At 37.5% G+C, this 25,888-nt stretch overlaps 1 long non-coding RNA gene across 2 annotated transcripts in view; it reads right to left on the bottom strand.

Moving 5' to 3' along the window:
• The window catches only part of LOC122708284, a 37,191-nt gene extending 17,654 nt beyond the window's left edge, over positions 1-19,537 (bottom strand). For both annotated transcript variants that reach the window (XR_006345094.1, XR_006345095.1), the window contains exon 1: positions 19,226-19,537. This is a non-coding gene — a long non-coding RNA (uncharacterized LOC122708284). The remainder of the gene's footprint in view (positions 1-19,225) is intronic.
• Between the last annotated feature and the right edge of the window lie 6,351 nt (positions 19,538-25,888).

Genomic DNA, 25,888 nt, shown 5'->3' with positions numbered 1-25,888 from the left:
TGATGATAAAAACATGGAAATCTGAGCCTAAGTGCTGTTGGTAGTATGGCTTCTACCATGTTGATTCTCAGTTGATGAAGTGAATGAAGTCACCATATAAATGCGGTGAAAACAGATGGAGAGAATATGCTTTTCTCCCCATTCTCCCTGCTTCCAGTAATCACTGTGGCCAAAGGATCCCATACAGTTGCCTGGTATCAATATTCATTCTAATTAAATCCACTTAACTAAGCTAAATATGAATATGTGCATTTATATACGGAGAGTAACAAGCTATTTTTAGGAGGTAATTAAATCGATATTCCTAATTACAATCACTCAACATTATTTCTACACTTTTAGGGAACTCACAATGTATTCTATTCCTTCTAATAGCTCTCTAAGAAGAGAAGTGACAATAAGACTCTGCCTTTGACTCTTAAATAACTATTTTTAGTCTTTGACTTGGTATGTTTTGTTAACTGCTACTTCTAATCAAAATGAAAAATTATATCATTTTAAATTAATCCTGAGTAATCAGAATGTATTTACAGAGAAAGTATTAGTCTCTACAGAACTGAGTTTCACAAAGAAGCCTACTTTTTTCCCTTTTCTTAAGTTATGTGAATAAATGTCATCTTCACAGTAGAAATGCAGACATAGCAGGATGAAAAGCACAACTTCTTCCTCTTTCGAATGTAGAAAATGATTTGTTTACCTCATTAGTAAAAGCAACTGAGTGAAACCAAACCGGATGTGCCTGGAAGATTCTGTGGGTGTGTTGCTCATGAACAGTACATATAGGGCAATGCAGTAGATGAAACAATTATTTCATTTGTATCACACTTTCTTAACGTGCATTAAGAACTGCATACAGATCTATATAAAGCATATCATTCATTTGGGCCTCATGAAATCCTTCCTAAGTTCTGAAAATGTATTAAAATACATTATAGATTCTACTGGGAAACAAATGAGACTGTATATGTGAAATTAAAAAGTATTATAATCATTAAACAAAATGTCTCAGGAATATAAATCTTGAATACTTACAAATTTTGCAAATTTGACAATTTTATCTACTTTCCAAATAGCAATGGGTAACAGAATTGCTATGTTCTCCATAATTAAATGGGATTTAATGTTTGTATATATAGTTTTAATATTGATTAAATTGTCATAAATTATGATAAATGTACATATCTATGCATTTATATACACATATGTTTACATTGATATGTGGTTTGTGGTTTTTATACTCATTTAATCAATTCAGTTCAGTTTAGTCACTCAGTCGTGTCTGACTCTTTGTGACCCCGTGGACTACATACAGCACGCCAGACTTCCTTGTCCATCACCAACTGCCAGAGCTTGCTCAAATTCATGTCATTCTATTCGGTGATGCCATCCAACTACCTCATCCTCTTCCACTCATCCCCTTCTCCCCCTGCCTTCAATCTTTCCCAGCATCAGGGTCTTTTCAAATGAATCAGTTCTTATCATCAGGTGACCAAAGTATTGGAGCTTCAGCTTCAGCATCAGTCATTCCAATGAGTATTCAGGACTGATTTCCTTTAGGATTGACTGGTTTGATCTGCTTGCAGTCCAAGGGATTCTCAAGAGTCTTCTCCAATGCCACAGTTCAAAATTTAATTGATAATTGTATTATTGAAATTGCTTTTGTAATTTTTAATTCTAGAAAGGAATATCATTTAATACAAGCCTTCTAATGAACACAACAACAACAACAAAAAAACTAATATCTTGATTGTTTTAATTTCTAAGGGATCATCCTCAGAGATGACTGTGAAAACAATTTGCCCAAAACCCATCAGTGCTGTCCAGGGTGGGCAGGAGGTATTATGGATGTGGGAGAGGTCAGGACATGATGTCTGTCAAAATCATAACTGTATCATCATCATTAAATATCTATATATTATTTTTGAAATTAAGTAATTAAAATCCAGCAAAGAAACACCAGTTGTTCTTATTGACATTAGGACAGTGGATTCATGATTGTGAGACTTTAAGCAATTCTGACATCATTTAGAGACATGTCTTAAAAGTGGAGTAGATACTTAAAGACTCGATAAAACAACAGTTATTGGATTTTATATGAATTAATATTGGTTATGAGGTGATTATGAGTCACATAAGGGCTTATGTGTATCACCAAGTATGTATGCTGAAAATGTAGAACTGACATGCTAATCAGGGGTCAAGTATGGAAATTGTCAGAATCAATAAAAAAAAAAGAATAATCACAGATTAAGAATAAAGTATAGATCCATGAATAAGTAAAGCCAAACGAGAGAGATTCAATGAGCAGTGGGTTAGGTGTGAAATAATATAAGGAATTTTAGAAAAAATTAAAAAATGGCATTACATTTAGGAGGTGTTACCTAAACTGAGTGAGATATGGACTTTTTTCCTGTAAAATGATAACAGTTGTTGTTATAACTCAGTATCTTGTGTAATTTTGTGGATGAAGTGTAGAGACAGCAGATATGCAGAATGAGGTACAAAAGAAATAGTCTATAGAAGTCTCACACTAAAATCTTGTTTTAGAGATAACATGGGGATAAGAACACACAGGTAATGTGGAGAAAGTAAATGAAAGTATGGAAAGAGGAATCAAAATGTGATACTTGTCCCAGAGTAACAGAAAAAAGACAGAACATTAAGGAAGCTTACATAGGAGAAATCAGTTTATTCCAACTGATAAATGAAATGTCAATAGAAAATTTGTTGTTAGGTTACTTGCAGAATGTAAGGTGAGCAGGAAGAAATCCATATACCAACAAGATTTAAGAAACTGGGGTAGATATCAGGGTTTTGATCCAAGGGCTAGATATCTAGCAAAGATACAGTCCTGAAAAACGAATATTGTACACTAAATAATATTTTGTTTAAATTCAGTTGCTCAGTCGTGTCTGACTCTTTGTGACCCCATGGAATGCAGCATGCCGGGCTTCCCTGTCCATCACCAACTCCCAGAAACTATTCAAACTTATGTCTATCAAGTTTGTGATGCCATACAACCACCTCATCCTCTATTGTCCCCTTGTCCTCCTGCCTTCATCCTTTCCCAGCATCAGGGTCTTTTCAAATGAGTCAGTTCTTCACATCAGGTGGTCAAAGTATTGGGGTTTCAGCTTCAGCAACAGTCCTTTCAATGAATATTTAGGACTGATTTCCTTTAGGATTGACTGGTTGGATCTCACTACAGTCCAAGGGACTCTCAAGAGTCTTCTCCAACACCACAGTTCAAAAGCATCACTTCTTTAGTGCTCAGATTTCTTTATGGTCCAACTCTCACATCCATAAATGACTACTGAAAAAAACATAGCTTCAAGTAGATGGACCTTTGTTGGCAAAGTAATGTCTCTGCTTTTTAATATACTGTCCAGGCATGCCAGTACAAATGAAAATGCATTATAAACAGTAAAGGTAAAAGGGACAAAAGTTGAAATACTTAACAATTAAAAAATAAGTTATGTAGGAGATAGAGATGACAACAGAAAAGATAGGAACAGAAGATCTTGCATAAATATAGTAAGATGCTTGAAAAGGGAAAACTGCCAAAGGAACAGAACAGGTACTAAAACTAATTCAGTAGAACTTTCTAAAATAAAACAAGATTTAAAACTGCATATTAAGAGAGCAGTATTTACATGATCATACTGAGCAAGAACAGCAGACACTAAAACATTCTATTCAATTATTGGATTCATGAAAAAGAAAAAAAAATATTTCGAATATTTAGGCAAAAATCTAAGGTACAAATTGAAGGGGCCCCCACTGCTAAAATTGGAACACCATCAAATTTAATAAACATAAAACTTATAATAGTTTAAATTTGTTAATTAAAAATGTATTAGAAAAATAAACAAGTGAGTAGCCTTCTAGGTTCATTGGAAGGACTAATTCAACAGAGCACGAGATGGTTGAATAACATCATTGACTCAATGAGAGTTTGAGCAAGCTCCAGGAGATGACGAAGGACAGGGAAGCCTGGCATGCTGCAGTCCATGGGCTTGCAAAGAGTTGGATACGAATGCTGAAGATCCAAAACCTTGGCCACCTGATGCAAAAAGCAGATTCATTGAAAAAGCCCGTGATGCTGGGAATGATTGAAGTCAGGAGGAGAAGGAGACAACAGAGGATGAGAGATGGTTGGGTGGCATCACCAAGTTAACGGACATGGGTTTGAGCAAGCTCTGGGAGATGCTTAAGGATAGGGAAAGCTGGGGAGCTGCAGTTCATGGGGTTGCAAAGAGTTGGACACAATTTATCAACTGAACAACAACAAAACTTCTCCGATGACAGAGAATCAATTCATTGTCTTGAAAGTTGGGTAATTCCAGAAAAGAAACCAGCATTTATCCTGCCATTTGTATATGAGTTGCATTGTTGCATAGTGAACAGCCAAAGAGTGGATGAAGAAAGCATATCCTTGTTAATATAGCTAATAAATAAAACCACAGAATTTGAATATAATAATTTTTACTTGTTACATAAATTAATGGACAGGGCACTGCACATCAGTAGCTGAGCACAAAGAGAAAAACCCGAGTATCACCCACCTCGTGATGAAAGAACATTGCAAAACTGCCCATCTGGCCACACAGTTGCAAGTGGACAGCCTGCAAGTGATAAGGAAAACACCGGGATGTGTTGGACTGCAGGAGGGTTACAGAATCTGCGAAATCAAGAGCACTGGAAACTTCAGTATTAAATGTCCCCATTTCTTCTTCAGATAAAATTTAAGGAAACACCAGGCATGAGTAAGAGGAAATTCTTTAATGGAAATCATAGCATGGGAGTAAAACAATAATGATAATAGACAGCCCAGAGATAAATCCACGCACCTAAGGACACCTTATATTTGACAAAGGAGGCAAGAATATCCGATGGAGAAAGACAATCTCTTTAACAAGTGGTGCTAGGAAAACTGGTCAACCACTTGTAAAAGAATGAAACGAAAACACTTTCTAACACCATACACAAAAATAAACTCAAAATGGATTAAAGATCCAAGTGTAAGACCAGAAACTATAAAACTCCTAGAGGAAAACATAGGCAAAAACACTCTCTGACATAAATCACAGCAGGATCCTCTATGACCCACCTCTCAGAGCAATGGAAATAAATGCAAAAATAAACAGTTCAGTTCAGTTCAGTTCAGTTGCTCAGTCCTGTCCATCTCTTTGTGGCCCCATGAACTGCAGCACGTCAGGCCTCCCTGTCCATCACCAACTCCCGGAGTCCACCCAAACCCATGTGCATTGAGTCGGTGATGCCATCCAACCATCTCATCCTCTGTCGTCCCCTTCTCCTCCTGCCCTCAATATTTCCCAACATCAGGGTCTTTTCAAATGAGTCAGCTCTTCGCGTCAGGTGGCCAAAATATTGGAGTTACAAATTCAACATCAGTCCTTCCAATGAACACCCAGGACTGACCTCCTTTAGGATGGACTGGTTGGATCTCCTTGGAGCCCAAGGGACTCTCAAGAGTCTTCTCCAACACCACAGTTCAAAAGCACCAATTCTTCCGCCCTCAGTTTTCTTTACAGTCCAACTCTCACATCCATACATGACCACTGAAAAAACCATAGCCTTGACTAGACGGACATTTGTTGACAAAGTAATGTCTATGCTTTTTAGTATGCTGTCTAGGTTGGTCATAACTTTCCTTCCAAGGAGTAAGTGTCTTTTAATTTCATGGCTGCAATGAAAATAAACAAATGGGACTTAATTAAACTTAAAAGATTTGCACAACAAAGGAAACTATAAGCAAGGTGAAAAGAGAGCCTTCAGAATGGGAGAAGATAAAGCAAACAAAGCAACTGACAAAGAATTAATCTCAAAAATATGCAAGCAGCTCCTGCAGCTCAATTCCAGAAAAACAAATGATCCAATCAAACAATGTGCCAAAGAACTAAACAGACATTTCTCAAAGAAGACATAATGGCTAACAAACACATGAAAAGATGCTTAACATCACTCATTATCAGAGAAATGCAAATCAAAACCACAATGAGGTACCATCTCATGCTGGTCAGAATGGATGCTATCCAAAAGTCTACAAACAATAAATGCTGAAGAGGGCGTGGAGAAAAGGGAACCCTCTTACACTGTTGGTTGGAATGCAAACTAGTACAGCCACTATGGAGAATGGTGTGGAGATTCCTTAAAAACCTGGAAATAGAACTGCCATACGACCCAGCAATCCCACTGCTGGGCATATACACCAAAGAATTTAGAATTGAAAGAGACACGTGCACCCCAGTGTTCATCACAGCACTATTTACAATAGCCAGGATATGGAAGGAAACTAGATGTCCATAGGCAGATGAATGGATAAGGAAGCTGTGGTAAATATACACAAGGGAATATTACTCAGCCATTAAAAAGAATGCATTTGAATCAGTTCTAATGAGGTGGATGAAACTGGAGCCTATTATACAGAATGTAGTAAGTCAGAAAGAAAAACACCAATACAGTATACTAATGCATATATATGGAATTTAGAAAGATGGTAATGATGACCCTTTATGTGGGACAGCAAAAGAGACACAGATATAAATAACAGTCTTTTGGACTCTGTGGGAGAAGGTGAGGCTGGGATGATTTGAGAGAATAGCATTGAAACATGTATATTATCATATGTGAAACAGATCACCAGTCCAGGTTGGATGCATGAGACAAGTGCTCAGGGCTGGTGCACTGGGATGACCCTGAGGGATGGGATGGGGAGGGAGGTGGGAGGGGAGTTCAGGATGGGGAACACATGTACACCCATGGCTGATTCATGTCAATGAATGGCAAATCCCTCTACAATACTGTAAAGTAATTAGCCTCCAATTAAAATAAATTAATTAATTTAAAAAATAAAAATTAGAAAAACAACTTATCTATGAACATTATATAATCTTTTTGTAAAATATTATTTTTGAATATCAAATTACAAAGTTTAAAATAAAATATCACTGCTCTTGATAAACTGCTTACTGATAAAAGAAAAAACACTATCACATTTGAATCATTTAAAATAGATTATGAATTTTTTATTTCTATAGCAGGAAACTTTGTTGGGCGTATATCTGAATGCATTTCCTTGATGTATGTTTGAGACTTAAGATTTCACAAAGATATTTCTCAGAATTGTATCCTGTCAATTATATATTTTTATTTTGATTAAATGGATGAGATAAAACTCAATATGATAAAACAAAGAAATAATTTTAACACTTCTTATATATCTCATTTTTTAAATGTACTGATAATTAGTGGGGAAGACTGAATAGTCTAATCTCATTTTGTCTGCCTTCCTTTTTTGTGGGCAGCTAAGAGTACCGAGATACTGAGTTAAATTTCCTTGGCAAAATATCACAGTGAGAATAGTAGTTACTTCTTTTTTTCTGTGTGTTTTGTTAATTTTAACTTTGCATTTGACACAGAGACATGGCAACCTTATAGCAGGTTCAAACAACATTTAGATTACTTAACAGATTACAGAAGTACATAGGTAGTTAAATGCCCCAAAGTTAAAAATCAAGAAAGAAAATGAGCAGAAAACTATTTCACTCTTTTCTAAATTAAGCAGCATTTCTAAGCAGCATTTCTATATGAGCCTGAAGTATCATTGTATTAGCAAGTGGCAGTTCATCTTTAAAGGAGAAAGTTTGCACTAAGACAGAAATCTTCTAGTTGTTATAAAACCTGCAATTATTTGCTTAAATAAGTTACAAAATGCAATTCTAAGCCTTATATAGTATCAGACCATTGTGCTGGCTTGATAATTAGTCCAGTTCAGTTTAGTTCAGTCGCTCAATCGTGTCCGACTCTTTGCGACCCCGTGAATCTCAGCACGCCAGGCCTCCCTGTCCATCACCAACTCCCGAAGTTTACTCAAACTCATGTCGATTGAGTCGGTGATGCCATCCAGCCATCTCATCCCCTGTTGTCCCCTTCTCTTCCTGCCCTCAATCCCTCCCAGCATCAGGGTCTTTTCCAGTGAGTCAACTCTTCGCATGAGGTGGCCAAAGTATTGGAGTTTCAGCCTCAGCATCAGTCCTTCCAAAGAACACCCAGGACTGATTTCCTTTAAGATTGACTGGTTGGATCTCCTTGGAGTCCAAAGGACTCTCAAGAGTCTCCTCCAACAACACAGTTCAAAAGCATCAATTTTTCAGGGCTCAGCTTCACAGTCCAACTCTCACATCCATACATGACCACTGGAAAAACCATAGCCTTGACTAGATGGACCTTTGTTGACAAAGTAATGTCTCTGCTTTTTAATATGCTATCTAGGTTGGTCATAACTTTCCTTCCAAGGCGTAAGCGTCTTTTAATTTTATGGCTGCAATCACCATCTGCAGTGATTTTGGAGCCCCCAAAAATAAAGTCTGACACTGCTTCCACTGTTTCCCCATCTATTTCCCATTAAGTGATGGGACCAGATGCCATGATCTTAGTTTTAGTTTTCTGAATGTTGAGCTTTAAGCCAACTTCTTCACTCTCCTCTTTCACTTTCATCAAGCGGCTTTTTAGTTCCTCTTCACTCTCTGCCATAAGGGTGGTGTCATTTGCATATCTGAGGTTATTGATATTTCTCACGGCAATCTTGATTCCAGCTTGTGCTTCTTCCAGCCCAGCATTTCTCATGATGTACTCTGGATATAAGTTAAATAAGCAGGGTGACAATATACAGCCTTGACATACTCCTTTTCCTATTTGGAACCAATCTGTTGGTCCATGTCCAGTTCTAACTGTTGCTTCCTGACCTGCATATAGGTTTCTCAAGAGGCAGGTCAGGTGGTCTGGTATTCCCATCTCTTGAAGAACTTCCCACAGTTTATTGTGATCCACACAGTCAAAGGCTTTGGCATAGTCAATAAAGCAGAAATAGATGTTGTTCTGGAACTCTCTTGCTTTTTCAATGATCCAGCAGATGTTGGCAATTTGATCTCTGGTTCCTCTGCCTTTTCTAAAACCAGCCTGATCATCTGGAAGTTCACGGTTCATGTATTGCTGAAGCCTGGCTTAGAGAATTTTGAGCGTTTCTTTACTAGCTTTTGAGATGAGTTCAATTTTGTGGTAGTTTGTATAATCTTTGGGATTGCCTTTCTTTGGAATTGGAATGAAAATGGACCTTTCCCAGTCCTGTGGCCACTGTTGAGTTTTCCAAATTTGCTGGCATATTGAGTGCAACAATTTCACAGCATCCTAGTTGCCCTAAAATTGAGTTTCGGAAGTAGAATCTATATGATGATGTTTATCACTTTTATCCTGTATCTTCTGTCTTAAAAATTAACATATTTTTAATTGCTTTGTCACTGTAGTTTCTCACCAGTAAAATCAAGTTCTTCACTTCTATGAGGATTTTCCCTCTCTCATGAGTAAATACTTTTTATGTCTCTTTTTTTTTGTTGTTGTTGTTGTTTTTTTATTTTTATTTTTTTTAATTAATTTATTTTTTTTTTCAGTGGGTTTTGTCATACATTGACATGAATCAGCAATAGATTTACACGTATTCCCCATCCCGATCCCCCCTCCCACCTCCCTCTCCACCCGATTCCTCTGGGTCTTCCCAGTGCACCAGGCCCGAGCACTTGTCTCATGCATCCCACCTGGGCTGGTGACCTGTTTCACCATAGATAATATACATGCTGTTCTTCCGCAACATCCCACCCTCACCTTCTCCCACAGAGTTCAAAAGTCTGTTCTGTACTTCTGTGTCTCTTTTTCTGTTTTGCATATAGGGTTGTCGTTACCATCTTCTAAATTCCATATATATGTGTTAGTATGCTGTAATGTTCTTTATCTTTCTGGCTTACTTCACTCTGTATAATGGGCTCCAGTTTCATCCATCTCATTAGAACTGGTTCAAATGAATTCTTTTTAACAGCTGAGTAATATTCCATGGTGTATATGTACCACAGCTTCTTTATCCATTCATCTGCTGATGGGCATCTAGGTTGCTTCTATGTCCTGGCTATTATAAACAGTGCTGCGATGAACATTGGGGTGCACGTGTCTCTTTCAGATCTGGTTTCCTCAGTGTGTATGCCCAGGAGTGGTATTGCTGGGTCATATGGCAGTTCTATTTCCAGTTTTTTAAGAAATTAAGATAATGAACAGATATGCATTATTTTCTCTATCTTTGAATTTTTCTAATGACAGAAAGTGCACACTGCACAAGTCATATATAATTTCATATGTATTTGGATTTCATATTATTATATGTATGTGTGTGTATGTATGTATGCCATGACTACAATTGCAAAGTTTATTTTGACTTTAATTTTGTGTAATTTAAGAATGGATTCATAAAGGTGATTTGCCTCAACACACAGGAATGCACTGGAATATCTGTATCACTAAAAATGAATTAGAATTATTTATCATACAAATATAGTAATTTCACCAAAGAGTGGAATAGGATTGTCTGAATAGCCTCCCATGTCAAAAACTCTGGGGTGTTGTTATAGAAAGTGTAACTTTGAAAAATAGAGGAAATAATCCTTGTCTTGTAGAAGGAAGAGAAGGCACTGTCTACCCTGTTGATTTTCTTATTCTGACTCTGGAGCAAACAACCACAGGAACAAGGAAACTGCATGGTTTGACAATTTAGCAGGCCTGACTCATCAATAAACACCTTGACATAAAGATAACTTCAGATTTTTCTTTTTTTAACTCAGTCATAGGCAGTGATTTTCTACCCTTCAGAAAATCTGAGATATCAAAGAAAGCAGAATCTGTCTACTTTTAGAAAACACTGCTATGATCTTCTTTCCAAATGAACCCACAGGACAAAAATAGTTCAAAAAGCAGTTGGTTAAAACTAATGCAGACATATTTTGCAAAGTTTTTGGAAAATGGGTCCACTATCTAAATGACATAGGGGATGATTAAATTATCACCTTTGTCAAATAATGTATATTCATACTTCTGAGTATGCTTAAGATGTAAATTCATGATATTTTTGTCCTGAGTATTTTTTTCTCAATAACTTTCACTAAGTAATTGAATACATTAGTTTTGCTGCCGCTGCCAAGTCTCTTCAGTTGTGTCCAACTCTGTGTGACCCCATAGATGGCAGCCCACCAGGCTCCCCCGTCCTTGGGACTCTCCAGGCAAGAACATTGGAGTGGGTTGCCATTTCCTTCTCCAATGCATGAAAGTGAAAAGTGAAAGTGAAGTCGTTCAGTCCCATCAGACTCCTAGTGATCCCATGGACTGCAGCCCACCAGGCTCCTCCATTCATGGGCAAGAGTACTGGAGTGGGTTGCCATTGCCTTCTCCAACATTAGTTTTAACCAACTGCATTTTACGTTTATTTTTTCTTTTCATTCATTTTTATTAGTTGGAGGCTAATTACTTTACAGTATTGTAGTGATTTTGGCCAACTGCATTTTAGCACTGTTTTCTAAAATGCTGTTTCATCTGTCTTTTCTTCTCAGTTATCTTGTAGATTCTCCTGATCCAATCACTCATCATATGACTTCAAGGCATATACTTTTTCACTTCCAGTCCATATATTTCAATAAAAATTATCGGTCATATTCAATGTGGGTATGAATCTTCACTTACAGGTTCACGCCTCTTGCCCAGGCACAATTACTAGTAGTGCCATTTTTCATTCGGAAAGTATCCCAGTTTTATTGGCAAATTATATGGTCACCCTCATTCATAATCAAGGATATCACTCCCAGACTAGACTAGAAATTTTGCATTTTTGCCAAGTAGAAGATCATACAATTATATTGAATACTTCGAATAGATTTTTCTATTGTACCTTGCATTACATGTGATTTTACAGTATTTTCCCATTTTCCAGTATTTGTTGAAGGTAACTCAACCAAACTAGACCACGTTTCTACATCTTTAAAGGACTATTTATTCCCTAAACAACCATTAAAACTTTCCTCCTTTATAGCTTTGATTCTCTAGAGCAGAAATACTACAGTGTTTTCACCAAGAATTCATCTGAAATCTTGATACCACTTTCCACCACCATAGTGACTTCATTTAAGCCTATGCCACTATGACACTTATCTGTGTTTCTGATTCTTTTAGAGTAGGTATTTATTTTCTCTTAACTTTTATTTAAATAAAAAATTTAAAACTACAAGAAAATAAGATCTCTCTCTCTCTCTCTCTCTCTGTCTCTCTCTCTCTCTTTAGTTGCTAAGTCGTGTCCGACTCTTGCATGGATTGTAGCCTGCCAGGCTCCTCTGTCCATGCGATTCTCCAGGCAAGAATACTGGAGAGGGTTGCCATTTCTTTTTCCAGGGGATCTTTCCAACCCAGGGATCTAATCCAGGTCTCCTGCACTGCAGGCAGATTCTTTACCAACTGCGGTATCAGGAAAGCCCAGAAAATAAGATACCAAACAGTAATAACCAGTTTCCTGTCATCCAGAATTGAGAAGCTTAATATCTGTTTCCTTCAAGTAACTATTTGAGTGGATAAATTAAATTACAGATACTTTTGAAGTAAACTTTGACCAATTTTTAAATTATTTTTACTTCACCTCCTCCTCAAATGATCTTTCCTCTTTTCCTCAAAAACAACAATAAAACACCTAAAACAAACCTGGGGTATATACTCATATTTTAATATATATGTGTATCGATGTGGAATATATAACATTATGTGACTGAGTATTTTTTTATGTGGACCATTGTTAAAGTATTTATTGTGGGATCCTAGCTCTCTGACTGGAGAAGACAATGGCAACCCACTCCAGTACTCTTGCCTGGAAAATCCCATGCACGGAGGAGCCTGGTAGGCTGCGGTCCATGGGGTCGCCAACAGTCAGATAGGACTGAGCGACTTCCCTTTCACTTTTCACTTTCATGCATTGGAGAAGGAAATGGCAACCCACTCCAGTGTTCTTGTCTGGAGAATCCCAGGGATGGAGGAGCCTGGTGGGCCGCTGTCTGCGGGGTCACACAGAGTCGGGCACGACTGAAGCGACTTAGCAGCAGCAGCAGCAGCAGTTCTCTGACCAGGGATCGAATCTGCACCCTCTGCATTGGAAGGTGAAATCACAACTGCTGGACCATCAGGTAAGTCCTTGTAATTTAGTTTTTATGACTCTTTCCAAAATGCAGTTGAGGAAATGTGCCCTTTTTACCCACAATTTACTTCTGAGGTGTATCTTTAATTGATGGATGCGGGAGCTGACTAGTATTTGCTAGAAAAAGATCACTGTTTCATTTTCACATCTGTAGCCTGAAATCAGCCACGGCTTATTTACAACATACAAATTGGCGAAACATTACAAACCAGAACTTTTTTGTTTTTTTTAATGGACTGTGTTTCTCATATATCTCATTTTTCATGTTACTATTGTTTTTTATAAACATGCTAAACTCAATGATCTGTTGTTTTATTCAGAAAACTGTTCTCCCTTCTCTGGTCTTTTCTCCCCTTCTTTCATTTGGCATCACACACAACGTCATCTTGTATGTATTCCCTGGAAACTTGTACAGGAAGTGGAATTGCTGAATTCCTGAGTGTGCTTCTCGGGTTTCAACGTGACTGCAGCTAAAGCAGCATAGGTACATTATTTCTTATTTCTCTCCTTCTTGACAAAGTCTGACATTTTTCCCCTTCCTGTATTTTGATAGTCCTATAGGTGAAATATTATATCATTTTTGTTTTATTTCTATTTCTCTGATAAGGTTGATCTCTTCATTCATTTATTTTAAATTTGTTTTTCTTCTATTATATGGAAGAAAATAACTTTCCTAGTGTCAAAATAGTTTCATTTTCTTCAAGCATATAAACTGTAACCATTTCCTTCCAGAATTAAAAGAATTGCTTTCAATCAAGAAACATGTTTTTACTTTAGCTTTTTTTTTTTCCCACCAGATCGGGCTAGTACATGAAACGCATCCATGGTATTCACTCTCTGCATCACAATCATCATCTGCTTATTCATTCAATGAATATTTAAGAAGTGCTTTCTATGTCAGTCACTATTCTAGATTCCGGGAATTTAACTAAGAACAAAAAAAGGGGGAAATAGACTGAGTGGAACTTCATTTTGGAACAATTTTGTAGTGGAAATCTAGAAGACCTGTAGGAAAAATGTATTACAAGTTAGTGGTGAGGATTTTAAGGAGAACGTAAAGTGGGAACAAGTCACTAGGAAGGGCTACAATTGTAAATTGAGTGACTCAAGGAAGATGTCACAACAAAGATGACTTTGGCCAAAGCCTGGAAGGTTATAAGCAAGCAAATCATACACCTGATTTAGAACCTGCTAATATAAGAAGATCAGTAAGTTCAAAGGCATTGTTTGTAAAATCTAGTAGAATGTTCAGCAGTACAGAATTTTCAGGACAATAACTACCTTTTATGATGAAAAGGAAAAATAAGTCATAAAAAAATTATTTCAAAGACACCAAAAACCTGCCCCTAAAGATATTTATTCATTACTATGGACATATTTGGAAAAAATAAAATCTCTTTGTGCCCAAGCCCATATTTCTGCTTCATATTCTTTCAGCAATAGATGATTCCTTTACATGGATGTAGCTATTATAATAAATTAGCCTAAAACTAAAATATAATTTTAGTCCATGCTGGTTAAAGTCAAGAGGAGTCAAAACAGTTATTCTATCAGAAAGTATCACCGTATGCCTTTTGATCCATGCCAACCAATCTTCTGATATGTCCCCATTAATAGGTATTTATTAGGGACATTTGTAGACAAAGAAAAACATTAGAAATTAAACTCCTCAAACTGTTGTTACAATAGGGAAGATATAAATTCCTTCTCCCCTGCATAACTCCAAAAAGATCACCAAAATGCCTCCAAATGCATCCAAAAAGAAAAAAAAAAAAAGTTGTCCAAGGAGGCCTTATGAATAGCAGAGAAAGGAAGAAAAGCCAAAGGCAAAGGAGAAAAGGAAAGATAAACCCATCTGAATGCAGAGTTCCAAAGTATAGCATGGAGAGATAAGAAAGCCTTCCTCAGCGATCAGTGAAAAGAAATAGAGGAAAACAATAGAAGGGGAAAGACTAGAGATCTCTTCGAGAAAATTAGAGATCCCAAGGGAACATTTCATGCAAATATGGGCACAATAAAGGACAGAAATGGTATGGACCTAACGGATCCATAGATCCATGGTATTCAGTCTCCGCAGAATATATTAAGAGGTGGCAAGAATATACAAAAGAACCTTACAAAAAAAGATCTTCATGACCCAGATAACCACAATGGTGTAATCACTCACCTAGACCCAGACATCCTGGAAGTCAAATGGGCCTTAGGAAGCATCACTATGAACAAAGCTATTGGAGGTGATGGAATTCCAGTTGAGCTATTTCAAATCCTAAAAGACAATACTACGAAATTGCTACAATCAATATACCAGCAAGTTTGGAAAACTCAGCAGGGGCCACAGGACAGGAAAAGGTCAGTTTTCATTCCAATCCCAAAGAAATACAATGCAAAAGAATGTCCAAACTGCCACACAATTGCACACACCTCACACACTAGCAAAATAATGCTCAAAATTCTCCAAGCAAGGCTTCAGCAGTACATGAACCATGAACTTCCAGATGTTCAAGCTGGATTTAGAAAAGGCAGAGGAACCAGAGATCAAATTGCCAACATCCTTTGGATCATCAAAAAAGCAAGAAAGTTCCAGAAAATTTTCTGCATTATTGACTAAACCAAAGCCTTTGACTGTGTTGATCACAACAAACTGTGGAATATTCTTCAAGAGATGGGAATACCAGACCACCTGACCTGCCTCCTGAGAAACCTGTATGCAGGTCAAGGAGCAACAGAACTAGACATGAAATAACAGACTAGTTGTTGCATGTCAAGGCTGTATATTGTGACCTTGCTTATTTAAATTATATACAGGGTACAACATGGAAAATGACAGGCTGGATGAAGCACAAACTGGAATCAAGATTGTCAGGAGAAATATCAATAACTTCAGATAAGAAATAATACCACTCTTATGGCAGAAAGCAAAAGAGGAACTAAAGAGCCTCTTGATGAAAGTGAAAGAGAGAGTGAAACAGTTGGCTTAATACTCAACATTCAGAAAACTAAGATCAGGGAATCTGGTCCCACCCCTCATGGCAAATAGATGGGGAAACAATGAAAACTGTGACAGACTTTATTTTGGAGGGCTCCAAAATCACTGCAGATTGTGACTGCAGCCATGGAATTAAAAGATGCTTGCTCCTTGGAAGAAAAGCTATGACCAATCTAGAGAGCATGTTAAAAAGCAGAGACAGTACTTTGCCAGCAAAGGTCCATCTAGTCAAAGCAATGGTTTTTCCAGCAGTCATGTATGGATGTGAGAGTTGGACTATAAAGAAAGCTGACACCAAAGAATTGATGCTTCTGAACTGTCTTGTTGGAGAAGACTCTTGACAGTCCCTTGGACTGCAAGGAGATCCAACCAGTCCATCCTAAAGGAGATCAGTCCTGAATATTCATTGGAAGGACTGATGTTGAAGCTGTAACTCCAATAATTTAGCCACCTGATGTGAGGAATCACTTGACTTGACCCTGATGCTGGGAATTATTGAAGGTGGGAAGAGAAGGGGATAACAGGATGAGATGGTTGGATGGCATCACTGACTCAATGGACATGAGTTTGAGCAAACTCTGGGAGTTGGTGATGGACAGGGAAACCTGGAGTGCTGCCGTCCATGGGGTCGCAAAGAGTCAGACACGATTGAGTGAATGAACTAAACTGAACTGATCTCCATGTTCCTCTCATTTCTGATCACTTAACTTGCATCTAAAAATTTGGACCATGTTTTTCCCATGTGTCTGAAAATAACTGCCCAAAAGTCAAAGAAATTAGCATTCTCTGGTCTGACGTTAGTACTCAGAAGACCCAGCAGCTGATCATCCTCTCCCCAAACTCTGTTGTGAATGTGTACTTTCATTTGGTGAACTGTGCCCTTCCCCTAGGCACATCTAGTCATTGGGTCTGTGTGTGGAAAACCTAATTTGTACTAGAGTTGCCTGAGCTCCTAATTCTCTTCCTGGGGCTGCTTCTTTAGATGTATGGCTCCATTTCTACCAAGAAAATGTGATTAAGATACTGCTACTGGTTGTTTGGGGCTGTCCTGATGGCTCAGTGATAAAGAATCCACCTGCTAGTGCAGGAGACACAAGCTGGATCCCTGTGTCAGGAAAATATCCTGGAGAAGTAAAAGGCAGCCCACTTCAGTATTCCTGCCGGGGAAATCCCATGAACAGAGGAGCCTGGCAGTTCCAGAGGGCTGCAAAAGAGTCAGATACGACTTAGCAGTTAAAAAACAACAACTGGTTGCTTCAGTTGTTTACCTGCCAACCAGCCTTCATCTCCTCTGCATTACCTCCAAATAAACAAAGTAACCACTAACAATGTGCATGAAAAGCTTCCTATGGCCTGGAGTCTTACTTTCCAACAGACTGTCTTGACCTTAAACACATTATTCCCCCATATCCTGAGACTGGTCTAATTTTCAGGACATGGAGCTATTTTTGCTCTTCTTAGGTCACATACAAGATATTATACCATATGGCTTAAAACTCAACATTCAGAAAACTAAGATCACAGAATGTGGTCCCATCACTTCACGGCAAATAGATGGGAAAGCAATGGAAACCGTGAGAGACTATTTTCTTAGGTTCAAAAATCACTGCAGATAGTGACTGCAGCCATGAAATTAAAAGACACATGCTCCTTGGAAGAAGCTATGACAAACCTAGACAGCACAATTAAAAGCAGAGACATTACTTTGCTGACAAATGTCTGTCTAATCAAAGCTATGGTTTTCCCAGTAGTCATGTATGGATATAAGAGTCAGACCATAAAGAAAGCTGAGCACTGAAGAATTGATGCTTTTGAACTGTGGTGTTGGAGAAGACTCTTGAGAGTCCCTTGGACTGCAAGTATATCAAACCAGACAATCCTAAAGGAAATCAATCCTGAATATTCATTGGAAGGACTGATGCTGAAGCTGAAACTCAGATACTCTGGCCACCTGATGCAAAGAGCTAACCGACTGGAAAAGAGCCTATTGCTGGGAAAGATTGAAGGCAGGAGGAGAAGGACAAGACAGAGGATGAGCATGTTGGATGGCATCACTGACTCAATGGAAATTAGTTTGAGCAAGCTACGGGAGCTGGTGATGGACGGGGACGCCTGGCGTACTGCATTCCATACAGTTGCAAAGAGCTGGACATGACTGTGTGACTGAACTGAGCTGATATCATCAATGGTACAAATGAACTTATTTACAAAACAGAAATAGAGTCACGGATGTAGAAAACAAACATGGTTAATAGAGGGGAAGAGGGGAGAGAGATAAATTGGGAGATTGGAATTGACATATATACACTGCTAAATATAAAATAGATAACTAATAAGGATCTGCTATATAGTACATGGAAGTTTACTCAATACTTGGTAATAATCTACATGGAAAAATGAACCTAAAAAAGGGGGATATATGTATACTTATGACTGATTCACTTTGCTGTATAGCAAAACTAACACACTGTAAATCAGCTATACCCCAATAAAAATAAAAAAATATTATACCATCCTACTATAAATTACAAAGCATTTATAAATTTAAAGAATATGGTGAACATTAAATATGATTCATAAAGCTCAGTCTTATATTTATCTTTACAAATAAAAAATATTACAGTAATCAATAGGCAGGGCTGTTTTGAATGTATACAGCACTGCTTGATCCATGATACAAGATTGTAGCATATTTTAGATTGCAAATAATATGACTTATGAGATAAAACATGTACACTAGAGATAATGAAAGAGCAATATAAATCAGCATATAATTTTGCAATTCTGAATGCATTAAAAATTGACTCCCTTATTATGTATTCAGCATTTTTCCGGGTTTTGAGGTGACCACAAATAAAGATCATAGTGAGCCATCAAGAAGTTTAGAGTCTAAAAGGAGGAAGAAAGCAATCAAACAGGTTCAGAACGGTGAGTAAACTGATGTAGTTAAGTTCTGGACACAAAAGCACTGTAGAAGAAGGTGCCCTGTACCGAGAAGACTTTGAGCAGGGCCAGGTTAGGAAGACTTCCTTGGGTAGGTGGATCAAAACTGATACAGAAAGGTTTAAGGCAAAGAGCATTTCAGGCTGAGAACAGCCAAAAAACTGATGGCGTTGAGCTCACATATAATGTCTACAAACACTGAATATTTGATGCTCATTCAATCTTACCTTTTTAGATCAGCTCTGTCATTAATCAGTTACACGACCTTGGGAAAGTTGCTTGAACATTTTGCAACTGAAGTTATTCAACCACATGAATAAGTGATTAGACTCGGCCATCTCTTCACTTCCTTCCAGTCCTCTGTCAGTCCCTTTTCCATAAGCAAGGAGAGAAAAACAGGTATTAATGAAATGAAGCAGGACCCTGTGGTCCTTGCCCCCCACACCCTCTGCTTGCCCTCTGTCTGTGGAAAAACTTTAGCCAAACACTACGTTCAGCCAGAGAAATGAGAACAGGAAGAAACAAAGGAAAACAGTGAAAGGAGACCAAATAGTTAGAGGTTAGTCATTAAGCGTAGTCAAGGACATTCAGTTTCTTCTCAAGGTCTACAGATAATATTCTGAGCCATATCCTGTGTCCAAAAATACTGAATCCCCACCAGGTGGAAGAAGTTAACTACGCAATGACCAGACTGTAGCTGTGACCTAAGGAAGCTGCCACAGTTCTGAGACTGGCCTCAGAGAAACGTGAGGAAACCAGCCCTGGAACTGAGGATTAAGGGCACCTAAAACCATCACGGTGATGCTGGTCAGACCACCCATGACTGATTTCAAGATGATTATCAGAGCTGACTGTGCTTTTTCTGCATGTGGCCTCCTCCATCTGCCTACAAAAACTCTTGCCCACTGACCATCCAGGGTGGGGGGCGCAGGAGTCAGTCTTTGGATGGGCATCCTCCCACTCACGCTGGTTGCCAGCATTCAGACAAAAAAGAAATCTTTCTTGTCCACCAACCTGGCCTCTTTATTGGCTTTTCAGAGGCAACAGCCAGACTTGGTTTGGCTACATTAGGACTCATGAAATGAATTGTAGCCTCTGTCTTGACCTTAGATAACCTGACACAACTATAATCAACAAAGCCACTCTACCGACACGGGGTTGTGATGAAGACAAGTGCAGTTCTATTTTGGGGCACCAAGCAAGAAATGCAAAGCAGCAAGCTCTGGGAAAAAGCAAAAACAAAAAACAGATTTGCCCAAAGCAATTTAGCAAAGCATTTGTTTTTGTTTGTTTGTTTGTTTGTTTTTTCATTTATTTTTATTAGTTGGAGGCTAATTACTTTACAATATTGTAGTGGTTTTTGCCATACATTGACATGACTCAGCCATGGATTTACATGTGTTCCCCATCCTGAAGCCCCCTCCAACCTCCCTCCACATTAAAAAGAATATATTTGAATCAGTTCTAATGAGATGGATAAAACTGGAGCCCATTATACAGAATGAAGTAAGCCAGAAAGATAAACACCAATACAGTATACTAATGCACATATATGGAATTTAGAAAGATGGTAACAAAAACCCTATATGCAAGACAGAAAAAGAGACACAGATGTATAGAAAAGCATTTGTTTTTAAAGGCCAGGAGGAAAGACCCTTCCCAGAGCACAGGATGAGCTAGCGCCCTGTTCTCTGACTGGTTGATGGTGAGGCAACAGGGCGGTGTCAACAGGTGTTAACAGCATCAATCCTTAGGAGAGTCCCCTCGGTCTGGGGGCTTGTGATCATCAAGTAGGTAATTTCTTCCACCTGGTGATAATTTTAGCATCTGTAACACAGATACTGTTATCTGGGTACTTCAGAGAGAAAATAAAGCAGAGTATATGGGGGAGGGTCTGTCTCCAGAAGCCCCCATAGTATACTGCTCTGTTACAAAACCACTTATACTCACTACTTCTTAATATATTTACATTTAATCCTTTGACAGAAAACAACAAAATTCTGTAAAGCAATTATCCTTCAATAAAAAAATTAATTAAAAAGAAAGAAGTTAATTATGGTAAATACTCTTGATATAAAGTATGCCTTACAAAAGCAAAAATAACACTTCTTCAATCGATGATATAATAAGATTTGTTAGTGCCATTTTGAGAATTTTTTTTATTATAGATTTTTTAAATTATCAACACAACTCTCTGTAAACAGGTTCAAACAGTGTAATTAGTTAACTTACATTAGATGGAGCACATATTCAATACCATTTTTCCAGTACTTCAGATTAATTTTTCTCACACTGAAGCAGGTTGGTAATTCAAATCAGTTTTTTCTTTTTTTTTTATTACTGCCTTATTTCCAATAAAATTCTACAGGTCACATGAATATAGATTGAATGAATGTAATTTTAAACCATTATGTCTATTCATACTAAAAGGCAGGGGATAAGAAGGAAATTTTTAATAATTGTACTCCACCCATTACAAAATTTAAATTGATTTGACTTCAGGGTGAGGGCCAAAAGCATATTCAATGTATTAAAAAGCCCAAATTTACACTCTATTGTTCAACACACTGTTATTACTACTAACATACTATTTTCCCTTCAGACTTTCACTGCAGAAACTTATAAGGAAATGATTGCAATCAATCTTGTAATAACCTGAGTGCAGTTCTTCTAAAGTCTAATATCTATGGCTGAGGGAGTTTTAGTCATTCTTTACCTCAGTTTTCTTGTGAAAATAGATAACAATTTTAACATTTTAACTAAATCACCAGTTCAAAGTCTGTTTTTTTCCCCCAGAGTTATACCCTGACTCCCAAAGCAACAGTAGTAAGAAGAAAGTAGAACCAGAATGGTAATAATTTACTAACCTCCAGGCTTGAATATTTAACACCCATACATTTTTATATTTTTATTTCATTGTAAGTCTGGGTAACATTTATTGTGAGTACTGGTTCCTGCAAAAAGATAGAAAAAGAGGAAAGAAGAAAAGGAGGACAGTAATTTAAACCACTAAAATAAATCATATCTTACATTTAAGATTGTTATTTAATTAGTAATAAATAGCAGATTTAGTTTTACTGCTGGTTCACAAGCAAATGCTTTAGCTGACAAACTACTCATGTTTCTCTTCTTTTTTTTTTTTTAATCATTTAAAAAATTTGACATACAGTTAATTTACAATATAATTAGTTTCAGGTATAAAATAAAGTGATTCAGATGTATATGTGTGTGTGTGTATATATATATATATATATATATATATATATATTCCTTTTCAGATTCTTTTCCATTTTATGTTATTGCAAGCTACTGAATATAGTTCCCTATGCTATACAGTAGTGAGAGAGTCATTTCCCAGGCAGATTGATAAGAAGTCCAGGGATCCCCAAGGAGAGAGGGGTCTGGAATTCTCAAGGAGGAAGAAAGGGCAAACATTTTTTCCCCTCTACATTCCTTAGGATTATTTAACAATAATGTATCCTGCTAGAGGACAATCTCTGGGAAAAACCTTCTGGTGAATCCTATTATCTTAAGGTGTAAATTATGCGAGTAGGTCTAGTTAGGTCTTTACAACCTCCAGACTTTCTTTTGATTCACTGTGATAACTAATTAGATAGTATATAACTCCATGGCTAACACTAGCAAGGGGGTACTCTTTCTGCCCCCTTCTGATGCCTATGTCAGAAGCTTTCTCTATCCCCTTTATACTTTAATAAAACTTTCTCACACAAAAGCTCTGAGCAATCAAGCCTCGTCTCTGGCCCCAGATTGAATTCTTCTCCTCTGGAGGCCAAGAATCCCGGCGTCTTTTCGTGGTTCAGGGACAATCTTTCAGTAGGTCCTCTCTGTTTATTTTTTTAATAAATGATATACTACATATACCATTCTGGAACTTGCCTTTTTGTGTTGCTGCTTTGGCTATACTGCATAGCACTGTGGAATCTTAGTTCTCTGGATTGGGGACTGACCTCTCTGGACCTCTGCATTGGAAGCACATATTCTTAACTGCTGGACCATCAGGGAAGTAAGTCCATGTCTATCCATTTTATTTAGAGTAGTGGGTATCTGTCAGTCCTGAACTCCTCATTTATCCCCCTGCCCTTGCTATCCCCTTTGGTAACCATCAGTTTGTTTTCTGTGTCTGAGTCTATTTTTGTTCTGTAAGTAGGTTAATTTTTATCATTATTTTAGATTTTACATACAAGTGACATCATATGATATTTGACTTAATATCACATCATATGTCTGACTTAAAATTATAATCTTTAGGTCCATCCATGTTGCTGCAAATGGCATTGTTTCATTTGCTTTATGACTAACAAAATATTCATTTTTATATATAATTAGAAACTTTTAAAATGATAAAATATATTTTATATTTTAGTAATTTATGGTTTTCAACATAACATACTGTTTTTAATATTTCTATAATAATATTTCATTAAAGAAAAGAGTAAACCAATATGCATCATCTTTGTCATAGGTCTTTTATATATTGTGCCTGAACATAGTGCTTTCTGAGAAGTTTTTTGAATCTTACAGTAATGAATTGATCCCCTCAGCACCATTATCTGGTATGGTCAGTAGATCAAGTGGAAAATGTGAAGTTATCTGAGAATATAACACTGACTATTTCTTACCTTCCAAAAGTGACTGCAATTGTGTAAGATACTAGATGTTGAAGGTATCTGAGACATTAAAACAATCTAACAAAAACAAAACAGTTCCAGTCTTAAATATTTTGTATGAATGTCTCTGGATCCTTCAGAGGTGTTGCAGTAACCAACATAGTCTAAGAATTATTTTTTCCTTTACTTTTTGTGTCACTGCTAATTAACTTGAGCTATTTTTCAAAAAGTCTCTTAGCGCTTAAATATAGGACAAAAGAACTCATTCTCTATATTTAGAATAAAATATCCAATGACAATTCCAAAATCATAAACACATTCTGAATGGCAGATTCAAATACTTCAGTGTTTGAATGACATGCATATATAAAGATATATCTAAATATATCTGAAAATATATATATATATATATACTTAGTATTTGTTGTTGTTCAGTCCCCTAGTTGTGCCCAACTCTTTGCAACCCCATGGACTGCAGCACACCAGGCCTCCCTGTCCCTCACCATCTCCCAGAGTTAGCCCAAGTTGATGGTCATTGCTGTCCGGGCATCTCGTCCTCTGATGCCCTATTCTCTTTCTGCCCTCAATATTTCCCAGCATCAGTGACTTTTCCAATGAGTCATCTGTTTGCATCCGATGACAAAAATACTGGGGTTTTGGCTTCAGCATCAGTCCTTCCAGTGAATATTCAGGGTTGATCTCCCTTAAGATTGACTGGTTTGATCTCCTTGCTGTTCAAGGGACTTTCACGTGTCTTCTCTGGCACCACAATTCAAAGGCATCAGTTCTTTGGTATTCTGTCTTTGTTACAGTCAAGCTGTCACAACTGTATGTGACCACAGGGAAGACCAAAGCCTGGACTATACGGACTTTGTCAGCAAAATAAAGTAAGCTTTTCAACACACTATCTAGGTTTGTCACTGCTTTTCTGCCAAGAAGCAACTGTCTCATGATTTCATGGATGCAGTCACTGTCTGCAGTGATTTTGGAGCCCAGGAAGAGGAAATTTATCACTACCTCCACCTTTTCCCCTTGTATTTGCCATACTACCGGATGTGATGAACTTAATTTTTTTTAATATTTTGTCTTAAGATGGCTCGTCCACTCTCCTCTTTCACCCTCAACAAGAAGCTCTTGATTTCCTCCAAGAGAATGAACTAGTCATAGCAAATACCCTTTTTCAACAGCACAAGAGATTGCCCTACACATGGACATCACCAAATGGTCAATACCAAAATCAAATTGATTACATTCTTTGTAGCCAAAGATGAAGAAGCTGTATATAGTCAACACAAACAAGACCCAGAGCTGACTAGGTCAGATCACCAGCTGCTCATAGCAAAAGTCAGGCTTAAACTAAAGAAAACCAGGGGAAAAACATCAGGCCAGACAGAATCAAATTCCGTATGAATTTGCAGTAGAGGTAATGAATAGTCAAGGGACTAGCTTTACTTAACAATATGCCTGAAGAACTATGGACAGAGGTCAGTAATATTGTACAGGAGGCAGCAAACAAAACCATCTCAAAGAAAAGAAAAGCAAGATGGCAAAGTGGTTATCTGAGGAGGCTTTACAAATAGTGGAAGAATGAAGAGAAGTTAAAAGCAAGGGAAAGAGGGAAAGATAAATTCAATTAAATGCAGAGTTTCAAAGAATAGCTAGTAGACACTGAGGAGATCAAGAAGAGGTGAAAAGAATACATGGAAGAACTGTATAAAAAAGATCTTAATGCATCAGATTACTATGGTTAGTGACCCAGAGCCAGACTTTCTGGAGTTCAAAGTCAAGTGGGCCTTAAGAAGCACTGCTGTTAATAAAGCTAGTAGATGTAATGAAATTCCAGTAGAACTATTCAAATCCCTAAAGGATGATGCCATTAAGATTTTGCATTCATTATATCAGCAGATCTGGAAAACCCAGCAGTGGCCACAGGACTGGCAAAGGTCCATCTTCATCCCAATTCCCAAGAAGGATAGTACCAAAGAACATGCTAACCATTGGACGATTGCTCTCATCTCCCATGCTAGTAAGGTCATGCTTAAAATCTTGCAGGTTAGGCTTCAGCATTATGCGAACCAGGAGCTTGCAGATGTCCAAGCTGGGTTTAGAAAACGAAGAGAAACCAGGAATCAAATTGCCAATGTTTGCTGAATTATAGAGAAAGCAAGGAAAGTTCAGTAAAACATCTATCTCTGTTTCATCAGCTACACTAAAGCCTTTGACTGTGTGGATCATGACAAACTGTGGAAATCTCTTAGGGAG

Source organism: Cervus elaphus, chromosome 14 (genome assembly GCF_910594005.1).
Source record: "Cervus elaphus chromosome 14, mCerEla1.1, whole genome shotgun sequence".
In the NCBI taxonomy this organism is placed as follows: domain Eukaryota; kingdom Metazoa; phylum Chordata; class Mammalia; order Artiodactyla; family Cervidae; genus Cervus; species Cervus elaphus.
The sequence above is the reverse complement of the archived record's forward strand: the minus strand, read 5'-3'. Positions and strand labels throughout refer to the sequence as shown.